The sequence below is a fragment of the Manduca sexta genome, chromosome 18 (assembly GCF_014839805.1).
Source record: "Manduca sexta isolate Smith_Timp_Sample1 chromosome 18, JHU_Msex_v1.0, whole genome shotgun sequence".
NCBI classification, from domain to species: Eukaryota; Metazoa; Arthropoda; class Insecta; order Lepidoptera; family Sphingidae; genus Manduca; species Manduca sexta.
Genome location: NC_051132.1, coordinates 10,677,896 through 10,700,132, shown reverse-complemented (window position 1 = coordinate 10,700,132; position 22,237 = coordinate 10,677,896). Strand labels below are relative to the sequence as shown.

Sequence of the window (22,237 nt, the reverse complement as noted above, 5' to 3'; positions counted from 1 at the left end):
GCATTTAACGTCATACGTAGAGAGAGAAAACGTTGCTTAACTAAAGTCGCATACAACTTTAATTTGCAAGGCTCTTAATACCAACCATAATATTTTTATACGTCTAAATGGCTTGAAATTCTAGCAAAATTATCCACGAAATTAAAATTAATTCATTTACGTAAAACGTACCGAACTTCGTTAGTTATTAATTTAATATATATATAATTTTGAAAGTCATAATGTGTGAATGTACTCAGAGGGGATGGGGCCAAAGTTAAGACTATATTATTAAGTCTAAAGTCGTTAAATGGTTATATCAGTTGCATTATGTATAATAGTTTCAAGTTGTGACTTAAAGCCCTCCCACGAGCAAGCAGCCTTGAGCATTCCAACCATACATTTACGGCGCAAGAGTTACAGACGGGAATATGCAAAGATTTACGAATAATTACTTTTATATATATATATTTTATTTAACTGTCTATTTAGTTGTACTAGTGGTAAATTAAAACAATGTGTACTTTAGGAGAAGATGCGCTCTCATTATTAAATTAATGAAACAATATCGAAATTATAATTAATTTTAAACAACCAATATAAAAATAACATGTTATAATATTTCACTTGTTTCTTCTGTGCTGTTTTATTTTATTTCATTTTGGACAACAAACAGTCACATAATCAACAAGTAAATTTGCCTATATTGTAACAACTCGTAGACTTTGAGTGCCAACATTTAATAAAAGTTTTGCTGGGGCATCGCCTTAAAATTAATACTATCTTATAAGCACTTAGATAAGATAGTTTCTAATTAGTGATATAATATGCAGGATCATGAATTAGTACCAGAGATTACTACGTCTAAACAAACATAAACTTCAGTTTTATAATATCTGCGAAGTTTAAATGTTAAAGTTCATAGAATTAAAGTCGTATCCTATTTTTTTTATGACTGAACAGCATAACAAGGAAGCTGGACGCTTCGCCAATGACTATAACTGTCCTAAAGCAGAATCATTATCACTCCAAACTTAAACTAGGTACAAAACTGTGCATAGAACTTGTCGTATCCTAAATACTTTTTTATGTCCGAACAGCGTAACAAGGAAGTTGAATGCTTTGGCAATTACTATAACTGTCCTAAAGAGGAATCATCATCACTCCAAACTTAAACTAGGTACAAAACTGTGCATAGAGCTTGTCGTATCCTAAATACTGTTTTATGACTGAACAGCATAACAAGGAAGCTGAATCCTTTAGCAATTACTATAACTATCCTAAAGAAGAATTATCATCACTCCAAACTTAAACTAGGTACAAAACTGTGGATTGAACTTGTCGTATGCTATCCTCTTTTTTATGACTGAACGGCAAAACAAGAAGTCGGATGCTTTGGCAATTACTGTAAGTAACTGTCCTAAAGCAGAATAATAGCAGAATAATCATTCTAAACTTAAATTACAAAGCTCTGCATTAAACTTGTCAATCTAAGACTTTATGTCTCAAATGTCCCATAATTCTGAAATTAAACCATTATTTTCTTAATTATTTGAACCTGATTTTTTTTTAATTATTTAGATTCCCTTAATATTAGCTTTACCACCAGTTCGGAAAGTTTGTCTCCGCAGAGAAAAGCGAGCAAGAGAATCTAGTGTTGGTATTTTCAAAATAATTTTAAGGTATAAAAGAAAAATTGATTTTTTTATTACTGTTAAGAGTAGTTCATTCATTCATTCATTCCAATGACAAAATTATTTTAAACGGGTCACAGCGCATGGAAGAAATAGACAGTACGATGGTGCATATACAGACGGACACTCCAATACGAGACACTTTCCTACAGGTAATCTGCATAATCTAGTGATGTATTTATTACTAACTGGAACGGTTGAGATTCCTACATGTTTAAATTTTGCTGTTTCGAAAGCCTTCATAGTAATATGGACTTAAAACACCCAATCTCATCCACCAAACTCTGGTTGCATTTAAATTTTAACGAACGCATATTTATATATTTGAACTATGCTATTAATTTCATCAGTAATTCCTATACAATACAAACACAGTTATGTGGATGCATCAGAACAGGTAGTCAAGTGGTCCATCCTAAAAACCTGCCTCGGGCATTGAACCTACGAAACGCCGGCCGGCCACCTCACAATCCTGATTTACTATCATACATTCATCATGCAGAAAAGAATGTTATCCCACTAAGTTTCTCAATTTGTATGTTTACATACAATTTCAAGTACTTTTTAATTCGTCGAAGTAATTGGACAGAAGCAATGTTACCAGAGGTACAGGAATTTTTATAGTTATGAGTCATAATGATTTCTTATTTTTACGCGAATGTTACACATTAAAATAAAACTATTTTGCGGACGTTTCGAAGACTTTGCAGGCATCGTGATCGACAATCCGCCACGTGAGCACGAAGGGTGCAAAGTCAAAATCCTTGAGTACTTATAGATGATATTCATCATTCATATGATATTCAGAGGAAATAGGTTTTTTGAGACGAGATCAAATCTTACAAAATACGGTAAATCTGCAGATTAAACTATCACTTGAAAACTAAACTTCTATTACTAAATTATAAATATACTGTTTCACATGCAATTAAACAAAATGTGCTATTTCCGAAACATAATTTGTATAGTGTTTTTTGACGATGCTATTTGTTATTTTTTGCCAACTCATTAAACACCGGACGGAGGCGTTTCAAATAAACGACTAAGAATTCGTTTATTTTTAAACCCGAACTGTATAATCACATTTCGTAGGACAAATGCGAGGTAACTCGAGCGAATGGCAATCCTTACGCTACAATAATTACAAACTTTATAAATAAACATAAATGTGTTTCTGTGAAATTTCAAGTACTGCAGTACTTATTAATTAATTATTAATTACTTACCTCACTGCCAAAATGAAATTTTATAGTCTTAGAAACAGACTTATTATCACAGCAATGCCCGTCCTTAGATAAAAAACGTCTATGAACAAGGGGGCAAGATTTTAGCGAATCTTTTAGAATCAAAGCAGTTAGCAAGATAAGTAAGGCTAAGCTCTGTATTGAATATTTAAAACAAAAAATGTTAAATCAATGTCCAAAGGCGAAAAGCGCATCGAGATCGTCGTCAATTCAAAGAATTTTGTGCTATATCCTCGAGCGTATAAATCTTATATTATTTTTACTAATATTATTATTACAAAAATTTGTAAAAATATACATGCTTATTAAAAGTAGAAACAAAAACAGCTAAAAGTATTTGTATTAAATTTGCATACACACCACGTTTTTTAAAAGATAGGCTATTCTTTATCCCGTTAACTTGCTCCCGGGAGAAATATTTAAACTTTTCAATCTGATTTCTAAATAGATGGCGCTGTTGTCATACAGATGACTACGGATGGCTACAGTGATTTAGGACTTTTGGAATGGGTAAGGCTTTCCACGCGGGCGGAGACGCGAGCAACACCTATCATAATATAAAGAATTACTGTACAAAATTTAATGTCTATAAAACCACAACCGGTGTCTTTTAATGTTAAGAATGTAGTAAAACTTTTTAATACTCGATTATTTTAAAAGTATCTTTTTAATTCATGAGCTCTTTAAGTTCCTATTACCCATCTCAACTGATTGGTTAAAGAATTAGACGCTCGGCGGCGAGCTTAGAGTTAGCGCCTCGGGCGACCACCAGAGCGGACCCGCCCTAAACCCATCACTGCTTTCAAATACTACAATCACTATACAATTCTAAGGATAAACTGAGACGTTTCTAAGAGAGACTAAATAAGATATTTACTTTTTTTTTGTTCTGAATGATTATATTTCTCTCATTAATATATTTTTATTAGAAATAAATCTATTTATAAATTAATTACTTGTATTAATATAAAATACACTCTTAACATTTACGAGAATAAGTATGTTTTAAATGTCTCACTGTTGTCACGTTTAACATTACTACGTTGGAATGAAGTGCCATTAGCAATGATTTCACAAATCAAACTACAGGTTATTGCATAGAACATATTAAATAAAGCATGTTGATCATCATCCTTTATGGATCGCAATAAATTAAAGTCAACATGAACATAGATAATTTATTTGTAGAATATAGGTATAGATACTATTTTATCTACATATAATATGAATTATATGTAGATAAAATATCAATTGTGGCAGTGGGCTGACCATATCTGTCGTAGGACCGATGGCCGCTAGAGCAGACGAGTCCTAGAGTGGAGACCGCGTCTCGGTAAGCGTAGCGTAGGACGACCTCCGACCCGCTGGTCCGACGATTTTCGTAGGATCGCCGGTGGACGCTGGATGAGGAGAGCGGAGGACCGAACAGCGTGGCGCCCTTTAGGGTAGGCCTATGTTCAGCAGTGGACAGCTGTAGGCTGATGATGATGATATGAATATTAACGCAAAATGGTTATATAGAGACGAAACTAATGCATCCACATTTTAACAACCACAAATATCTATCACATGATTTGACAGACTATTCTACTGCCATTTCGGGCACGATCTTCCATCCTTAACAAGTCTGACGCATATTCTTAAATTAAAACCGGACACAACTGTCTATTGCCTTAACTGAATTTTGCCTATAAACACAAAATCTCCCACTATAACAAAGCTGTCACTAGATCAATAGTTATCAGTGGCGAACAGTCCATGTTACCCGATTCCTGCCGGTTTTCCTTTATGTAGAATCTAATTATCATTAGAACGATTTGCAGACTGAATTTATGCATTAGTACTATTGTAAAATCTTTGTTTTTCTATTTTCGCCTGGTAATGTACCTAATTATTAAGAATAAATAAATAAATCATTAATATTGCATCGGGCTCCCTATTAGAAAATTTCACGTTACGCCACTGAAAACTATGTTATTAAAAAGTGACTACAATGATAAATACATTGTAGTCAAAATATAATGTGGGATAAGTCATCGTTAATGCGATTCGGTGATTATCAGATCCAAGTTCATTTTATCTAACTAGTATAAGTTTAAACACGGAACAGATACGATATTATGTTTGAGGCAAAAAGGGTCTTAAGTACTATATTTCAAATTATTAACCGCCTAACTCTCTTTAGGAAGATGATTTTTTTTAATCAGGTGTTACATACATACATAACATCACGCATTTATCCCCGAAGGGGTATGCAGAGGCGCAACTAAGGCACCCACTTTTCGCCAAGTATGTTCCGTCCCATGATGTGATAGGGGGCGAGCCTATCGCCATATCGGGCACAAATTCCAGACTCCGGGCTGATACTGAGCAGAAAAACCCAAATATCACTTTGCCCGACCCGGGATTCGAACCCAGGACCTCAGAGCGCTATTGTACCGGACATGCAATACAACTACGCCACCGAGGCAGTCAGTCAGTAATCAGGTGTTTGTTAGTCTAATATAAAAGACACAAGGGTCAGAAATATTTATCAAAGCGCTAAATATAGAAACAAAAATGTATCAAAGAAGGAAGCCCTGTATTAATGCAGGCAATCAAAACTTAGTGGGTAGTATTTCATTACAAACAACTTTGTTATTTAATTCATTATACGAAAGAATATTTTAGCGTCAATATAATATTTAGTTAAAACCTTTCGATATAAAACCTTAGAACATCGTTTTGAAGAAATTTTATACTTACTGCGTAGGATTTAAAGTCTATTTTATATTGTAATTATACAATAGATACGACGTTTTACGATGGAAAGCGTCCGTCAACAGCCTTCACAACTCTCGCTTGGTAATGCCGCCTGTGACATAGTAAAGCTGTGTGTATATTGGCACAAGCTTACAAATAGGAAAATATGGGTATTTGGCAAAATTTCGTATTTATGCGTAACACCCAAAATTCTGCGCTTCTCTTTTTTAATGATAATATTTTACATTGACGTATTGTGTCATAACTCTTTTTATATACAAACCCCCTTATTCATAGACGTTATTTATCTTAGGACGGAGCATTACTGTGATAACAAGTCTGTTTCTCAGCTTTGTTTATCTGTCTTAGTCTTGTCAGACTGTCATCTGTTTGTTCAGCTTTATTTATCTTACAGCCAACTAGATTCAATTCAATAGCCCTATGTCTACACACTGCGAAGGCTGCCATGCCGTCAGCACTGAGAAACAGATTTGTTATCACAGCAAAGATAGCGCTTATATAAATAACATCTATGAATAAGGGGGAAAGTCTATAAAAATGCCAAAATACTTATTATAAGTTCTACTAAGACTAATTCTGGACCATGGAGGGATCCAAATCAAATTTGAATATAAATCAAACGCCGTCATATAATCTCAATAATATTGTAAGAGACTAGTGAAAAAATTTCCTATTCCAAGGATTAGCAAATTTTACTCATTTACATTGTAAATAGATGTTTTATTATATTAGTTACTGAATTCAAAGGTTTTTGCCTGATAAAATATTTCGCCAAAATTTACTTAGTTAAGGCAAAAAAGAATTTTACGTGTGTATTTTAAGGCTCGGTCTGTCGAAAATTTACTTTGAAGGATGTTTAATTAAAAGCTGTCCGAAGCTTTTACGATAAAATTAAAGTGGTGAATTAACATTTTTGGAAAGAATAATTAGATACCTATGAATAACATTAATTAATACTAATTAATTAGACTACTTCGGTAGCCTGGTTGTAATGCATGTGCGGTATAAGACCACTCTGAGGACTTGGGTTTGAATGCCGAAAACAGGATGCTCTGGTTGTAGCTCTGCCTACCCCTTTGGAGATAAAGGCGTGATGTGTGTTTTTGTTTATAAATTATTTGTTTATAAATTAAATTAATGATTCAATACTATACTATTATGAAGTAATTTCAGTGGAAAATTAAACATACCAATAATCATAGTTGTGGCCCCTCTAATCGATTACTTCAAGCATCAACTTAAAAAGCAAACCATTCACTAACACCCACAACACGCAACTCAGGAACTATAATTAAGTGTTCTTGTTTGTTCAGTAAGTTCCTAATAGGGTGCAGACTTCCGCTAAGAAAAGTTTTTGTAGAGATCTACTCCTAAAGAGATGAAACAGGATCCGGAGTATCCGAGTCAGCAACTGTAACAACCGTTTGCCAATTTTTCCGGTATGATGGCAAACACATTAATCAAGCTCTGTCGTAGTGCAATTTAAAGTACATTTCAATTAGTCTAATTACTTGAAATTTTAGGATCCAGCATCCATCCAACGTCTGAATGTGAGGATAGCGGTCTGTGGTCCAAAGATTTATGTGAAGTAGTTCTATTATATTAGTAGTCGCGGCACTTATCACCAAAGGGAAACATGCGCATTCCATCTTTAATAAAAAAAATCACCAGCAAATATTTTCTAACGAATATAAAAACTTTTTTATAATATATTTTCCAACAAACATGTGCACCAGCCTTCAGTTTCCATCATGAAATATAGCCCTTTTACATTACTACTACAGAAAATGTTCTCTCCCCACGCACTTTGCATGAAAGGTGATCGAATCTGTTAATGGAGGGGGGTGGTAATGGCATTGCCAGTCTGCTACCTGACCCTGACCTTCGGGGTCAAGGAGACTGGGTCACGCGAAGGTCGAATAACTAACGCAACTGTAAAGTGCATTTGTCAACTTACAAAAGCCTTAAGTAATTACCATCTTTTATTTGCTGCATTTTAAATTTGTTCGTTATTGTTGGGTTTCTTATTTTAACACAAAGTTTTAAAGTGTTATTTATCTTTTGAAGGCGGCATATTAGCGTCATATCGTCATGTCGAAACAAAAACGACTCCCCATTTTCCTAAAATTGTTCAGATCGGAATATTATATTGAGTGCTCCTAATTCTATTAATATCCTTGAAGAAACATGAGTACACGTACTATTCTATGTAACCTTTTAATGTATAGCAGCCGCCAGACTTTTATATTTTTACTCTAAGGCCGAACGAAGCTTACCACAACGCGAAATCTAAAAGTAGTAAAAATATTTTCTCGTTAAGAAAAATTGCTATCTAACTTCGCCTTTACCTACCCTGTTGGAATGAGGAAAACTTGGAAATAAGACTGAATTTAACTTTTCTTTTTTAAGTAGCTGTTGACTCAAGACCTTTGGAGCGTCTTCAGAGAGGGGTCGCTTAACGCGTTCAAATGAAATAAAAATGGAAACAGCTCCCGTAAAGTACCTTCTTCTTTATTTTAGTAGAGCCAATGTGTATAGGTTTGATTTGTAGCGTTCAGCCATTTTTACAATTATTTACTGTACTGCTATTATTCAATGGTGATATTTAAAACGCTTTATAGGTAAATTTATAATTGTTAGCCCCTTTAGACGGTTACCAAACATAAATCCACCGATAATTTTTTTTTTTTTTTAAATATAGAGGAACGTGTCTTTGAAATTTCAAAGGCAATTTTATTTACGTATTATTCCTAACTTTTTTACTAAAACATTTATTAAAACGTATATTCACATAGTAATTAAAGCTGCTTTAAATTTTTAGCTCAGAAACTCGTAGGGAATTCTTTTTTTAATCAAAGAAATTTTTATTTGAACCGAATGCGGCAGAGTTACAATTTTACAAGGCAAAAGAATTAAACGCCACACAAGGTTATGACAGGATAATAATAACCGAGAAAAAAGGAACCAATTATTAGCATATAAATAAAAACTAGTGCACCATAGTAAGTGATCCCGTTTGATTACATTCCGCATAATCTTCCTGATACTCGTTTCGAACAAAAATCAAGTGAGCACCTGCGTGTACGCATCTTTATAGAACGTCGCGACCAGTCGTACACCAACCGCCGTTGGGGACAGACGCGCGTCCCGCGTTATAAAATATAAAACATAAATAACTCGTTTCTAACAATAAACAACGAATTCCAACATGTGTTAATGAATATTCGGCAATAATACCAAATCGTTAAAGTTCGTTCAAGTTTTGTATGAGTTTGCAATAGTTTATTGCAACGCTTGTTACTTGAAAGGTAAGAAATTTTTGCTTGTTTTAAGATTTTTATGTTTCGATTACGTAATTTTTATTTTTATGTACGCTGTTGGGGTCATGTATAAAGGTCCGACTGTTTGTCCTGTTTTAACAGGTGTGTTAATAGACCTTGTAAAGCAACCCAGTGTGTCAAAGGCATTCTTATTTAGTAACTTGTGGTACCTCTAAGACACGAGCGACACTTGGAACAAAGTTATGAGGAAAGAATTGAAAATACCTATTTGTTACGGCGAAGGTTTTCTTTAACATATGTTTAATTTGTCTATAACTGTTTATTTATGTGTAAAGTAACATAGTTGATGAACTTAAAGATTATCTTTGTATATTTGAAAATTCACAGAAGTGGTATAACAAAACTGTAAATGTCTTAGGTACTATATGTAAATCCTGCCGTTTATTATACAAAACGGTAATTATTTTTGAATAAATTATAACTTAAATTAACTGCATAATACATAGTTCATATTCTCCATGAAGCAGCCCTTGATTTTACGGCTTTACAAGTAAAAACATGCAGAAGTGAATTAAATTATCGATTTCTCTTTTAAAGCAATCTTTACCGTCTAGACTCCATAACCTATTTTACTTCTACAGTTACTAGAACATGTAACGAGAACGATTTATTGGGATCATAGTTATCAATTTAACTGTTAATTGATAGTACTTAGTACCTACATAGTTATAAGTTTAAATGTAATGGGGAATTGACAACAATGAACATTACAATCGTTTTGAGTCAGTCGGCTAAAACAACAGTAGCTATAGTTCACAAAATGTGTAATGGCTACAAAAAGTAAATAGCTACATAATTCAAAATTATTATTGAACGTATATATTAAGTAAAAATCGCATTATGTATTTAACAAAATTACTGTCCAATTTCTGACAGCTTCAATCCTATTTAAGAACTTGATCGATCTTTATTACACAGCAGGTTTTATACGAGCCACGCCAGTGTGTACGACATTTAGATTTGTGCTTACCCTATAAATACTCAAATAGATTGAAGCTATTCTTTCACATTTCCCCATTCACCCCATTCCTTTGCTAATCATCGTATAATATCCTCAGTTCTTCAAGCATTGCAAGTGTCTATGGGCCAAGGTTTACTATAAGATGACCCACATGATCAAGCGATGCATTTAGCTATAAATAGCTCAGGTCCTTAATGTGTATCCTTATAGTATGAGTTATAAATAATAAATTATAACATTTTAGCTAAAATTTATATATAGCAGATCGTGTAAAATATGATGTACTTAAATCGGAAAATTTGGAGCTTTGGTTTCGTTTAAACTAAACGCCGAAAGAACTGAACGAATTTGCATAAAGTTTGACACACAGATAGGCCACGTCCTGGATTAAAATTTAGGCTAACTTCACCACGGTACACAATGGTTTTTACCTTAGACAAGATCTGTCACATGGACAAAACCGCGAGCATCATCTTGTACAGCGGTCGGCAACACGTGGCCCGCGAACATTCTGTTTGTGGCCCGTGATTGTTTTGTCATATGGCTTAAACATCAAAATAAATGTATTAAATTAAGAGTAAGCGCATCTAAAGCAGGGTTTCTAAGTTTAATTTTATACGTATGACCCGCCTTTAGTTAATTTTGCCTCCTTGTGGCCCTTGCCTACCAAAAGTTTGCCGCCCGCTGATCTATAATACAAATACGAGCAAATACAACAGTGGGTTACAGGATCATCCACTCTGACCATTATCTACAATGTCTTGGGCCAAACTCGCGACCTTCCGTCTCTCAACTGCCGCACGCACGCTCACGAAGGCCGTTGACAATATGTCAGTAATGCTATTTCATTATCTAGTCATGCATACGAATATGTGAATGGGTATTAGTTTTGTACCTTTAGAATTCTTATTTATTTATAAATGCGAAAGTCCGTTTATGCCAATGGATCTAAAATCTAAATAATTGCAGAATTATACACTTTAAGAATCCTTATTTACTTCTTAATAAATGCGAAAGTGCGTCTTACCCGATGGATCTAAATAATTGCGGAATTATAGGTTTGTAACATATCTTTGTTAATATGCAAGATTTCTGTGACAACTTATTTGAAAATGTTGTAGCCTATATATTAATATGTATTGTATATAAATAGGATAATAAATATAAAATGTAAACAACTTTAAACATTTGCCACCTCAATAATATGAGAGACAAAAAGTATTTCTGCAAGGAGAAATAATGGCGGCGTCAGTCAACATACAATATTTACGTCTCGGTAGTTTGGTGCGTTTCACAAGGTTTTCTAGATATTAAAATACACGTACAAGTTAACGTTTACAAATTACACAATATTTTTTAAGGATTCAAACAAGAACAATATATTAGCATCTGAACTACCAAAGTACTAAAAGATTAGCATTTTCAAAAGCGCCGCTGGGCTCGGCTATCTCAAAGTTACCATCTTTATTGGAAAGTTAATTATTTATACGGTAGCCTGCAAAGTCTCAGATAGGCAAAAAGTTTTTATATAGTTCTTAGTTTTAGGACCGCTCGAAATTGGAATGCTTAAAACATTAATAGGTACTTTATAAAAAAAAAATACCGAAAATAGTATAACATTTTTAACGATTTTTAAATAGCTCCATTATGTGCAAATGTTTACTGACACTAAAATAAGCTTTGAATGAAACAAATATTTAGTTTTGTTGATTACACAGCTGCATTATATAGTAAGAATAGAAGGAAATATAACATTTTCTTTCATGTTGTCTTCTAACCTCTGGGCAATGAATGGCAACGCGGGAATCGGTAAAAACTATTGTACGGGATGTATGAGAGTTGCCACGAGCGGCGGGTAGCGGGAACGAACGACATCGGGCGGGTTCGAGCGCCGCGTGTATATGTTTATTTTAGTTCATACTTCAACATTAATTCTTATGTTTTTATTTCTTAACATTATCAATAGTGGAGTGAATTTTTTAAAGATTTTATTTGTCATGAAAAAAATGCTGTAAAGATTGAAATTCAATTATAATATCATTATCAAAAGTATATATATTATAATATATCCTTATTCATTTTCTAAACTGTTCTGTACATTGACGTAATTCATCATATTTCAGTCGTCTATATTCACCAAACTAAACCCGTTTTAATTTGTAATAGCCAAAAATAATAATAATATATAATTAGCCTGCCTTAGTAGTAATTCATAAAGCCAACCGTCAAGCAATCCGCTGACACCTCGCTCAGCTGCGCCCTTGCATAGCAAAACGGAAAATGCGGCGATATCGCGCCGCCACTCGTGGCCGAGCGGTGAGCCTTATGGCCGCCCTAATTTATACTAAATATTCTATAGACAAGAACAGAAATTACACATACTCCAATTACAAATGACACAAAACGATTTTATTAGTTTATAATAACACGATAAAACATATCATTATATATAATATGCATTCAAAACGTATAAATATTAGTAAGTATTAATAAATAACATAATGCATTTGACCTTTCTCACCTTATTACTGCGCCCCTACAACGTTTTTCCTTTATTTATTAAAATTCTCCGCAATCTCACACAGAAATCAATTCCCCGCGATTCTGAGAACAAATGAGATCAGAATACAGTGGGAGGATGACGCCATTATGGTTGCAATCGCAACTCCAAATCTGGTCAAACACACGCACACATACAAGTCGCCGGACTATGGCGAGGTCAAAAATCTTTCATTCGTTTTTTGATGCGGCTACCCAATTAGTTAGTAAGTTTGTTCAAAAAAAGATAAATATTCCGTTCGATTTCTATAGCATTTATCGTGTTTTGAGAGGAGTGATTGGTTTCTTTAAATCAAATCATCTCAAAAATCTAGATAAGTACTGCTATAATACGAGTATGTAGATATTTTTCTAAAACATAAACGCCCGCCTCGCCCCGTTTATTGACTATTACTGTTAATTTAAACCTGCGCAGACGCAATAAAATATACATTTTTATTGCCCACATAAAATATGGTGTCTTTTTGCAGTGTTGCCACAACAATTGTAATAAACTACCGTTGTATACAGCTTTTATCGTTTTTAATCGATTTAAAAATAATCGTTTAATCGATTCTGAACCTTTAATGAGACAATATTCTTTAACAACGACGAGCGGGTTTTCGATTACTTTGATGAATTATGAAACATGGTTATTAAGGTCGGTTTTTGATTAAAATTTTAATGGTACGTGATGTGTCGAGTACAGGTTTCGCTTGACTTGTACGGTAGTAAAAATGAGAACTATAAAGAATAATGTCTAGGGTATTCATTAAAAATATTGTTCATTATACTTTGTAGACATACGCACTCATTGTCAGACGCCATGAAGTTAAAATCATGTCATAATTCACAAGTGCAACGATAAAAAAGAAAAAAATGCGCTGTAAGTTCACGAAATTAAAATAATGCCGCAGAAACACATAATGATTGTAACAGACCCTATAAAACACAATTTTTGTAAAGTAAAAAATGTTTGTTACCTCGGCATGGGCCTGAGACGCGTAAGATTCCCATTCAAGGCAAATATTTGCTTAGGGACCCTTCTTTAGGTCCGGGAGCTAAGGACGTGTTGATTTAATTTGCTCAACGAAATGATTTCACGATAAATACTTACATTCACTCGGGGTAATCTTACTCGTATTGTAAACGCGATTTACATGTATTATGAGGATATTTGTTTGTTAGAATTAAATGATGAGCCGCTAATGATGATTAAGATGAATACAGCTACGGATAAAACACGTTTTGGATTAATATATAGGCTACGGATACTATATATAATCACTATATATGTATACTAATCACGGAAAAATTCATAGTAGAACATTCTGAAAAAACGACACATAGTTATTACGTTTATAAATATTCTAAACAGTATATATTTGTATACCGAACACTGCTGAGCGCGGATCCCTTCTACTACTGAGAGGATGTATGGCTTAGTACACCATGCTAGCCATCATCGCGCGCCATCTAATAAGCTATAAGGTTATCAAGGTGGATACGAAACATTCGCAACAATTGGATTAAAACTGACTTCGTTCAAGATTTATTTGCCTCTTAGGAAATCAAGCAAGGAATCCCACCCTGTTTGAAACACCCTCAGGTACGTGGAAAGTGCTGCCAAAACGAGTTTTATAGATCACGTTTTGCACATCAATAACACTGGAGAGGTCAGGCGAATCGGGTTACCAACCAAAAAGGAACGCCAAAGTTAAATAAAAATAAAATACTTTATCACGTATAGCGAACAACCTTACACTTATATCATTTATAGAACAATTGTTATTACCAAATTACATTTAAATCAGTTACATAACTATGAAAATTTATTTGGAATCAGTCAATCTCGCCTAAGGCAAGAAAGTAAAGATGACTGAATATTTATGTAACACCTCCAAACCGAGTGAATTGGAGACATGCCGTTTAATGTGACCTAAAAAATACAGAATGGAAATCCAAAAATGGGAACATATCCCTTTTTTTTTTATTCTTATGGTGTTTTTTTGTCTTAATGTTGTTAGACTAGCTTTGACGCCGATTCAGCTCGCAGAAGGATTCAGTTCTCAGAAAATAAATTGCAATGTATACAAGGATCGTCACTTTATGAGTGTTTATTCCAAATATTTTGTCACAGAAAATTTTAGAATAATTATCAGACAATTAGAAATTCCATAAGGATCAATACCGTAATATCGAATGGTGACTTACGTTTGTTTGTTATTTTTTTTTTTGGATGTTCAATAATCGTATGTGATATGCATAAAAACGATTTATGGTTATAATACTATACAGTTTACTCCACGTCACATTGCCAATAAGATAGGTAAATTAATTATATTTGGCCACTGTAAATTATATAATAATTACTACAGAATCATAATTAAAGGTTTATACAAGTTAAGAGAGACCATTCAGAATTTTTTGCCAAGCCAGTTCCGTTACTGGACGTTGCATGTACAATACTTTTAAAGTCCACCATATTGGCACAGTAAAGATTGATATGAGTTTCGTAACTCGTTTCAAATCGTAATTTAACTGCCTTCATCGCTCAGTTTGTAAACACATTATCAAGACTATAAAAATATACTTTAAGTACAATAATAAAGGTCACAGGACCATTCACTAATTATTGAACTCCTTTTACTCGTAAACAAACGTGTCAAAGTAAACTCGGAATAAAAATATCATTGTGAAATTCGCGATATAAATAGTCTTTATGTACTTAAATCTACTGCTTGGTCTTTGGTCTCAGTGGTTGGTCAGGTACTTGGTCTATCCCTGTATATTACTGCTACAAAATATTTCTTGGTCTTTGGTCTCAGTGGTTGGTCAGGTACTTGGTCTATCTCTGTATATTACTGTGGCAAAAAAATCCACTTACAAAGCCATGACATTTGTATAACTCCTGTGCGTTGTTTTAACATTACCTTTTTGTATACTAGCTGTGTTCCATGCGATTAAACCTTCTTGTGTGATGAATTACCAAAAATGCTTTCTTGATACTTAAATTATGTCTAGAAATCTACAAACATCAATGTTTTTCATATCTTTTATAAGCTCTTTAATATTGTTCTACTAGTTGAAACTGTGTGCTGTGAGTAAGCATTATACAGTAGATTATAGAATGGCGTCAGTTAGTAAGTGGTATTCAGTAAATTATGGAATGCATGACAGGAACACCCTACTTAAAAACTTTAACAATACTATCACAACATAATATTACAAAGATATTTAAGACATCGTTATTAAAGAAGATAATAATATCATGTCCTTGTTGCAAACTACTTAGGCGTCAAAAAGAAAATAATAATACAGTATTTAAAGCAGTTAATAACGTTCAACAGAATGAAGATTAAACCAACTGCGCCCACATATAAAAGAATAAAAACACGTATTTTGCGATACAATTTCATGATTAGCAGTAACGTGTGGGTTATAAAGCTTAAAGTCCTGTACAAGGCTCTCTGAGTGACCTCGATATTCTAATTGCGAAACAAGATCTCTCCCACGCTCTTTTCGTTCTTAACTACCTCAGTCTAGCGAAACATTTGTAACTGAGCTAGAAAACCATCCGAATTGGCATCCTAAATCATTCTTTAGTAGCATCCTTCCCTTTCCCACAACAAAGCGAACTATCTCCCTCTCTCTCTGATAAAGGTTTCTTTACGATCGCTTTCGGTCAGTATCACCTTGGTGATTAGTTATCGAGCTAGCGGTCCCGGGTTCGCTTCCCGTATAACGTGTTTCGTCTTATCTACATAGTTTTGGTTGTCTGTAGTTATTTGGTACGGAAATATTTGTTGCATTTGATATTAGATAAGTTTACAACGGTATTTCTGTATAATATGAGTGTTTATTTCTGTAGTCATATAGTGATGTATAAATCTTCCAGATTATCTCTATGCTCACTTATATTGTGGTACATTTTACCCAACCCGTAAAGATGCACTTATCATTATGTCATAACAGCTCGCTGGTTCACTATAAGAAAGTTCTGTTAGTTTACTTATGTTGTAAAAATGAGAATAAATATGTTCATGTATAAAATAGACTTTCAAGACAGATTATTTTTATGTAAAATTGTATCTTCTTGAATCTTTGTTTACTTCTTATTCAAACGTGTATCATCGTGAAACATCTTGCATATAGTGAGAAGTAAGGTTGGGAGGATATCAGTGGCGAAGGGTGAAATTTTCAAAAGGTAACCCGTTGCAAAAAAGCAATCGCCTTAGTTAATGTATCGCTGCCCTTTTTAACAGAAAACAAACACTAAGACAGTAATAAATAAACCTAAAAGGGAAGCCGATAGGAATCGAGTTGTATAGGCACTTCGCCACTGGAGGATATATTCATAATAACATCATATACTTTAGACTGCACTGAAGTTCACTGACCCCCGTCACCTCCTGCCACCCTTTAGTTTTTAGTGTCAGTATCTGTCATCCCATGTGTAACCATTTCACTGTGAAAGATTGTGAGTTTCTCTCCATAATACGTTTTGAACTCGATAGCGACCACTACATGGTAAAAATACGCGATGCCTCCTTCCGATGAGTCGCCTTCCGAGGTTGTCTGATGCGCAACCAGTTAAGACGGCATAATTCTGCTGAGTTTCGAGAAATATATTTAAGAACCAATTATTTTGTGGAGAGTAAATTATAATAGTTCTAATAGTTTAATCCTAAAGTGATGAGCTATCCTATCCAAAACATAATTAAAGTTTATGTATATTAGTTCATCAGGAGTTCATTCAATTCATTCGTTCATTCTCCGTAAACGTTACCAGAAATATCCATATTTTAATTACTACAAAAGTGTTTTGGACTGTAATACATGACTCAAACTGTTTATTGTGGAGTGATAAATACGTACAAATGTTATCCTAAATAAACTCAGTGTATTTTGGTTAAAAACACAGAATATAGTGTTTGGTCATTTTAAACGTGCAACCGTCGTCACAGAAAATTTATATGATCTTTAAGTCTACCATCTGATCAACAGACGTGCGTATTTAGTGCTTTCCGACTGTTAAAATATATCTGTACGTGCTAAGGTACGTAAAATACGTTCTACTTCAAAATACTGGTACGTTATTTAATTTCTTGTTGTAAAAATCCAGTCTACAATCGAACTACTAGCATCATCTAGCGGGCACGGGGAAAACCTTTTTTCGAAAATTGATCTACTCCCTAATAGAGGGCTCTTGACCACATTTTAATTATCCTGTTCAGCAATCCGCCTATTAAAAATGAAGTGTGAAGGATGTCTTAATCAGACTAATAGCTACTGCTGTTGTACAGTCACACAGTGCAAAAAATGCTACTGCAACGCATGTATCGATCCTGCTAAAATACTCTCAAAAAACACTTGGAAATGTCCTTCATGCAACGCTAAACTTAAAAAGGGCGGTGATAATTCCCAAACACCTATCAGAGACGAGTCGCACAACATAACCCTACGAAAAAAACAAGATACATCTGAGGACGTAACTTCAAACGACGTGCGCGCTCTGTTATCTGAAATAAAACACTTGACTGCTGAAATCTCATCATTGAAGGGAAAATTTGAGGAAGCTACACTATCCTTATCTCGCTGCCATGAACGCTTGGATGAACTCTGTGCCGCTAGTAACACAAATGCAGCTAGAATAAAGGAATTAGAACACCACGAAAGGGAAAACCAAGTACTACACGAAACTGTCGCCCAACTACAACTCGAGAAAAATCTTCAAAACCAAGCTCAACTTCGCAATGAACTCGAAATTTCGGGTGTTCCTGAAACTCCAAATGAAAGCCTTGGCCATATTGTTCTGCTAGCTGCACAAAAAGTAGGTGTCAGTCTGAATGAAAACGACATAGATTGGATAACCAGAGTAGGGAACAAAGTGAAATCACCAGACCCGAGCACAAACAACACAGCTAACATAAAGCCACCACGACCCATAGTAATACGGCTTCTTAGAAGAAATAAACGTGATGAGCTATTAAAGTCAGCTAAACAAAGAAGGAATGTCACTAGCAATGCTTTGGAAATTCCAGGCCCTCCCTTGAAAATATTCTTTAATGAGCGTCTGACAAAGCAAAACAGAAATTTATTTCGGATGGCTCGAATAAGAACAAGAGATATGGGCTTCGCTCAATGTTTTTGTGCTCAAGGATTTATTTACATCAGAAAAGAAAATGGAAGACCTGCCTCGCGAATATCTTCCTTATCAGATCTTGACCGCTTTACGCAAGACGAGCGGATTGCAACTTAATATGTTAAACAACGTAGTATTAGTTATCTCCTTTTCTAATAACAAAAATAAGTTCTGGTCTGTTACTTTTTTAAAAACTATTATCATTACTTATTGCGTCCATTTAAATATAAGTCAAATGTTTTATTATATTTTTAAGTTACTACCTGATTTTAATAAAGAATATTTCTTAGATAGATATCGTACAATATTATTATTTTTTATATTTTTACTGATTTTACTGATTATGTTACTCCACGACACTACTTTTATTATTTATACAGAAAGTATCCTCATAAGTTCACATAAAAGACTGATATTAAATAAATTATGTCAAAAGTCGATTGTACTACTTAGCCTCCTTAAATTTCTTTTGTTGATTATTGACAGTCCACAACAAAGCGATATAAGTATACAGTACTTAAGTATACCTATTATTGGAATAATGTTTTTACTACAATTACCATACATTAATAATGGCTCTTAATAATATTGAAGATGTATTAGATTCATATACAATTGACTGTCATTCGCTAGAAGAAGCTGAGCAATGTAAAACTAAACTAACAGCTGAATATAACTTCAAAATACTTACACTTAACATTAGAAGCATTAATAAAAACTTTGATAATTTACTGGTTGCCCTAAAACGAATGAATATTGCGTTTGATATTATTTGCCTCACCGAATGTAGATTGAGCAATGAATTAGTGATTCCTCAAATGTCAGGCTACAAGTCGTTCAACACAACCAAAGTCATTAACCAAAACAGTGGTGTAGTGGTTTACGTTAAAGAAACCTGGAACGTCACGAGCATAGAGCCTAATTTTGATGATGCAGATTGTCTAATTATTGATATACCCAAAATTATTACAATTTTTGCATTATATCGATCTCCCTCTTTCAAAAGATGTGACCAGTTTTTTAACGCTCTTGAAAGGAATCTTGTAACATATCAAGATAAAAGCACGCTAGTACTAACCGGAGATATAAATATTAACATAGCTGGCGCCATCACTGATAGCATCAGCTCAGAATACCTTTGCCTATTAGCTGAACATGGAATGATGTCTGCTATTTCAAAACCCACGAGGGGTTCTTCCATACTGGACCACTTTTTCGTCCGATCTCAATCTCCGTGCCAAAGTGTAGTCTGCCAAATGGATCTAACTGACCATAATCCAATTATACTCGGGCTAAGCACCAAAAAAGACACTACGGATCGGCCATGCAGACTTAGAGTAAAGCGGGATATAGATAATATCACTAAAGATCTAGACTTAATAAACTGGTCGAGCATACTGGATAAATCCGACGTTGACAAATCTGCGAATATTTTTATGGAAACGCTTTTAAAGATCTTTGATAAGCACACACAAAAAATCATGATCAGTAGATCAAAATTTAACCTAAAACCCTGGGTTACGCCGGGTCTTATGCGCTGCATGAAACATAAAGATCGACTTCACATGCGAACCAAATCTAACCCAAAAGACTCAACAGCAAAACTTATATACACACGCTACAGAAACTTTTTCATAGACCTAATAAGAAAGGTTAAAAATGATTATGATAATCAAAATTTATTACAATACAAGAATAACCATAAAAAACTTTGGAAAGCAATTAAAGATATCTGTCACCTAAATTCTACAAATACAGAACCGACGGAGTTATTACGAATTGCTGGTACTTCTCACTGGAAACAATCTCTAGATAAATGCAATGAACACTTCTGTACCGTCGGCCAAAAATTAGCCAGCAATATCCTGGACTCAGCGAGGACGGACGAAATCACATTAGCAGCTAAAATTAGTTGCGACAATTCCCCAGTTACTTCTTTCTTTTTAGAACCTACAGATGTCAACGAAGTAGATACTATGATAAACCAATTATCAAATGGTAAGGCGCCCGGCATCGATGGAATCCATAATGATCTTGTTAAGTCTATAAAAACAAATAGCCGCACCACTCACAGACATATTTAATTGGAGTTTATCGGCAGGAATATTTCCTAAAGTGTGGAAAACAGCTGTTGTTTCTCCCATACACAAAGGTGGAGACAAACATATACCGGACAACTATAGGCCAATTTCACTATTAGGAGTATTTTCTAAACTGTTGGAGAAAATATTAAGTAAAAGATTAACTAAATATTTAGAACAAAAACCTAATTTCTCCAAAACAATTTGGCTTTCGTCAAGGAAATCTGCTAATGATGCTGTGTGCAAGCTCACTTCATCTGTTTCGGAACTTCTTGATAGTGGTAAAAATGCACTGCCGTTTTCCTTGATTTATCAAAAGCATTTGATACAGTGTCAATTCCCATCTTACTGAAGAAAATGGAGCTCATCGGCATAAGAGGTGTTTCTCACGCGTGGTTCAGTAGTTACTTATCATTTCGGAAACAGTGCGTGAAAGTCAACAACAACATTAGTGACTGTATGGACATAAGTTTCGGCGTTCCACAAGGTAGTATTCTTGGGCCTACTTTGTTTAACATATATATAAATGACATCCATAAACTTCCTATTAAGAACTCCGAAATCATTTGTTACGCTGACGACACAGTGCTGTTATGTCATGGTGATAATTGGAAGGACGCTTTCTCGAATGCTGAAAAGGGCATGCAAATGATCTCCAATTGGTTAAAAGGCAATCTGCTTACACTTAACCTGAAAAGACCAATTACATATGTTTCCATATAACATCCGCGTCAGCTCCTCCGCCATCATCTTCACTTAAAATTCATTCATCACACTGCTCAAATAATCCAGCCTGCTGTTGCGAATGCATTCTTAAAGCAGAAGTAGTTAAATATCTAGGAATATTTATAGACCAAAAACTCAATTATCAGAAACAAATTGATGCACTATCTAGTAAAATCAGAAAAGTTATTAGCATAATGAGAAATCTCCGGCCTGTCGCTACTATAGAAACACTAAAAAGTACCTATTTCGCCTTATGTCAATCCCTCTTATCATACTGTATCTCAGCTTGGGGAGGCGCACCTAAGTCATACATGTTGCACCTGGAAAGAGCACAAAGAGCGGTAATAAAAGCAATGCTGCATAAACCCCGTCGCTATCCCACTAGCCAACTATACCAGGATTCAAAAATCTTAACTGTTCGTAAATTGTTTATATCCACATCAGTTCTCACCACTCATAAGTCAGTTCTTCTTTCGCCAGAATACAATGACATGGTCAGGGGAAGACGTTTCAGTGTAACACAACCAACTGCACGTACTGCTTTTGCAAGACGTTTTCAACCGTTCATTTTCCCATACATTTATAATAACGTTGTTAAATCGTGTGACATACGCTTAAGCTCAGTGAACGAGGCTAAAATAAAATTACATAATTGGCTTATAAACAATCTTACATATGAGGATAGTGAACAACTAATTAAGACCTTGTTTTAAATTATTTTAATATAACCCATTAAGTAGTGTTTTAGTGTCAAAGACGATATTT

General features: G+C 34.3%; 1 protein-coding gene across 1 annotated transcript in view; it reads left to right on the top strand.

Moving 5' to 3' along the window:
- Positions 1–8,776: 8,776 nt before the first annotated feature.
- LOC115456444 overlaps positions 8,777–22,237 on the top strand; it is a 69,169-nt gene continuing 55,708 nt past the window's right edge. Inside the window, exon 1 of the mRNA XM_030185525.2 lies at positions 8,777–8,988. The gene's annotated coding sequence lies outside the window, so the exon portion shown is untranslated. The remainder of the gene's footprint in view (positions 8,989–22,237) is intronic.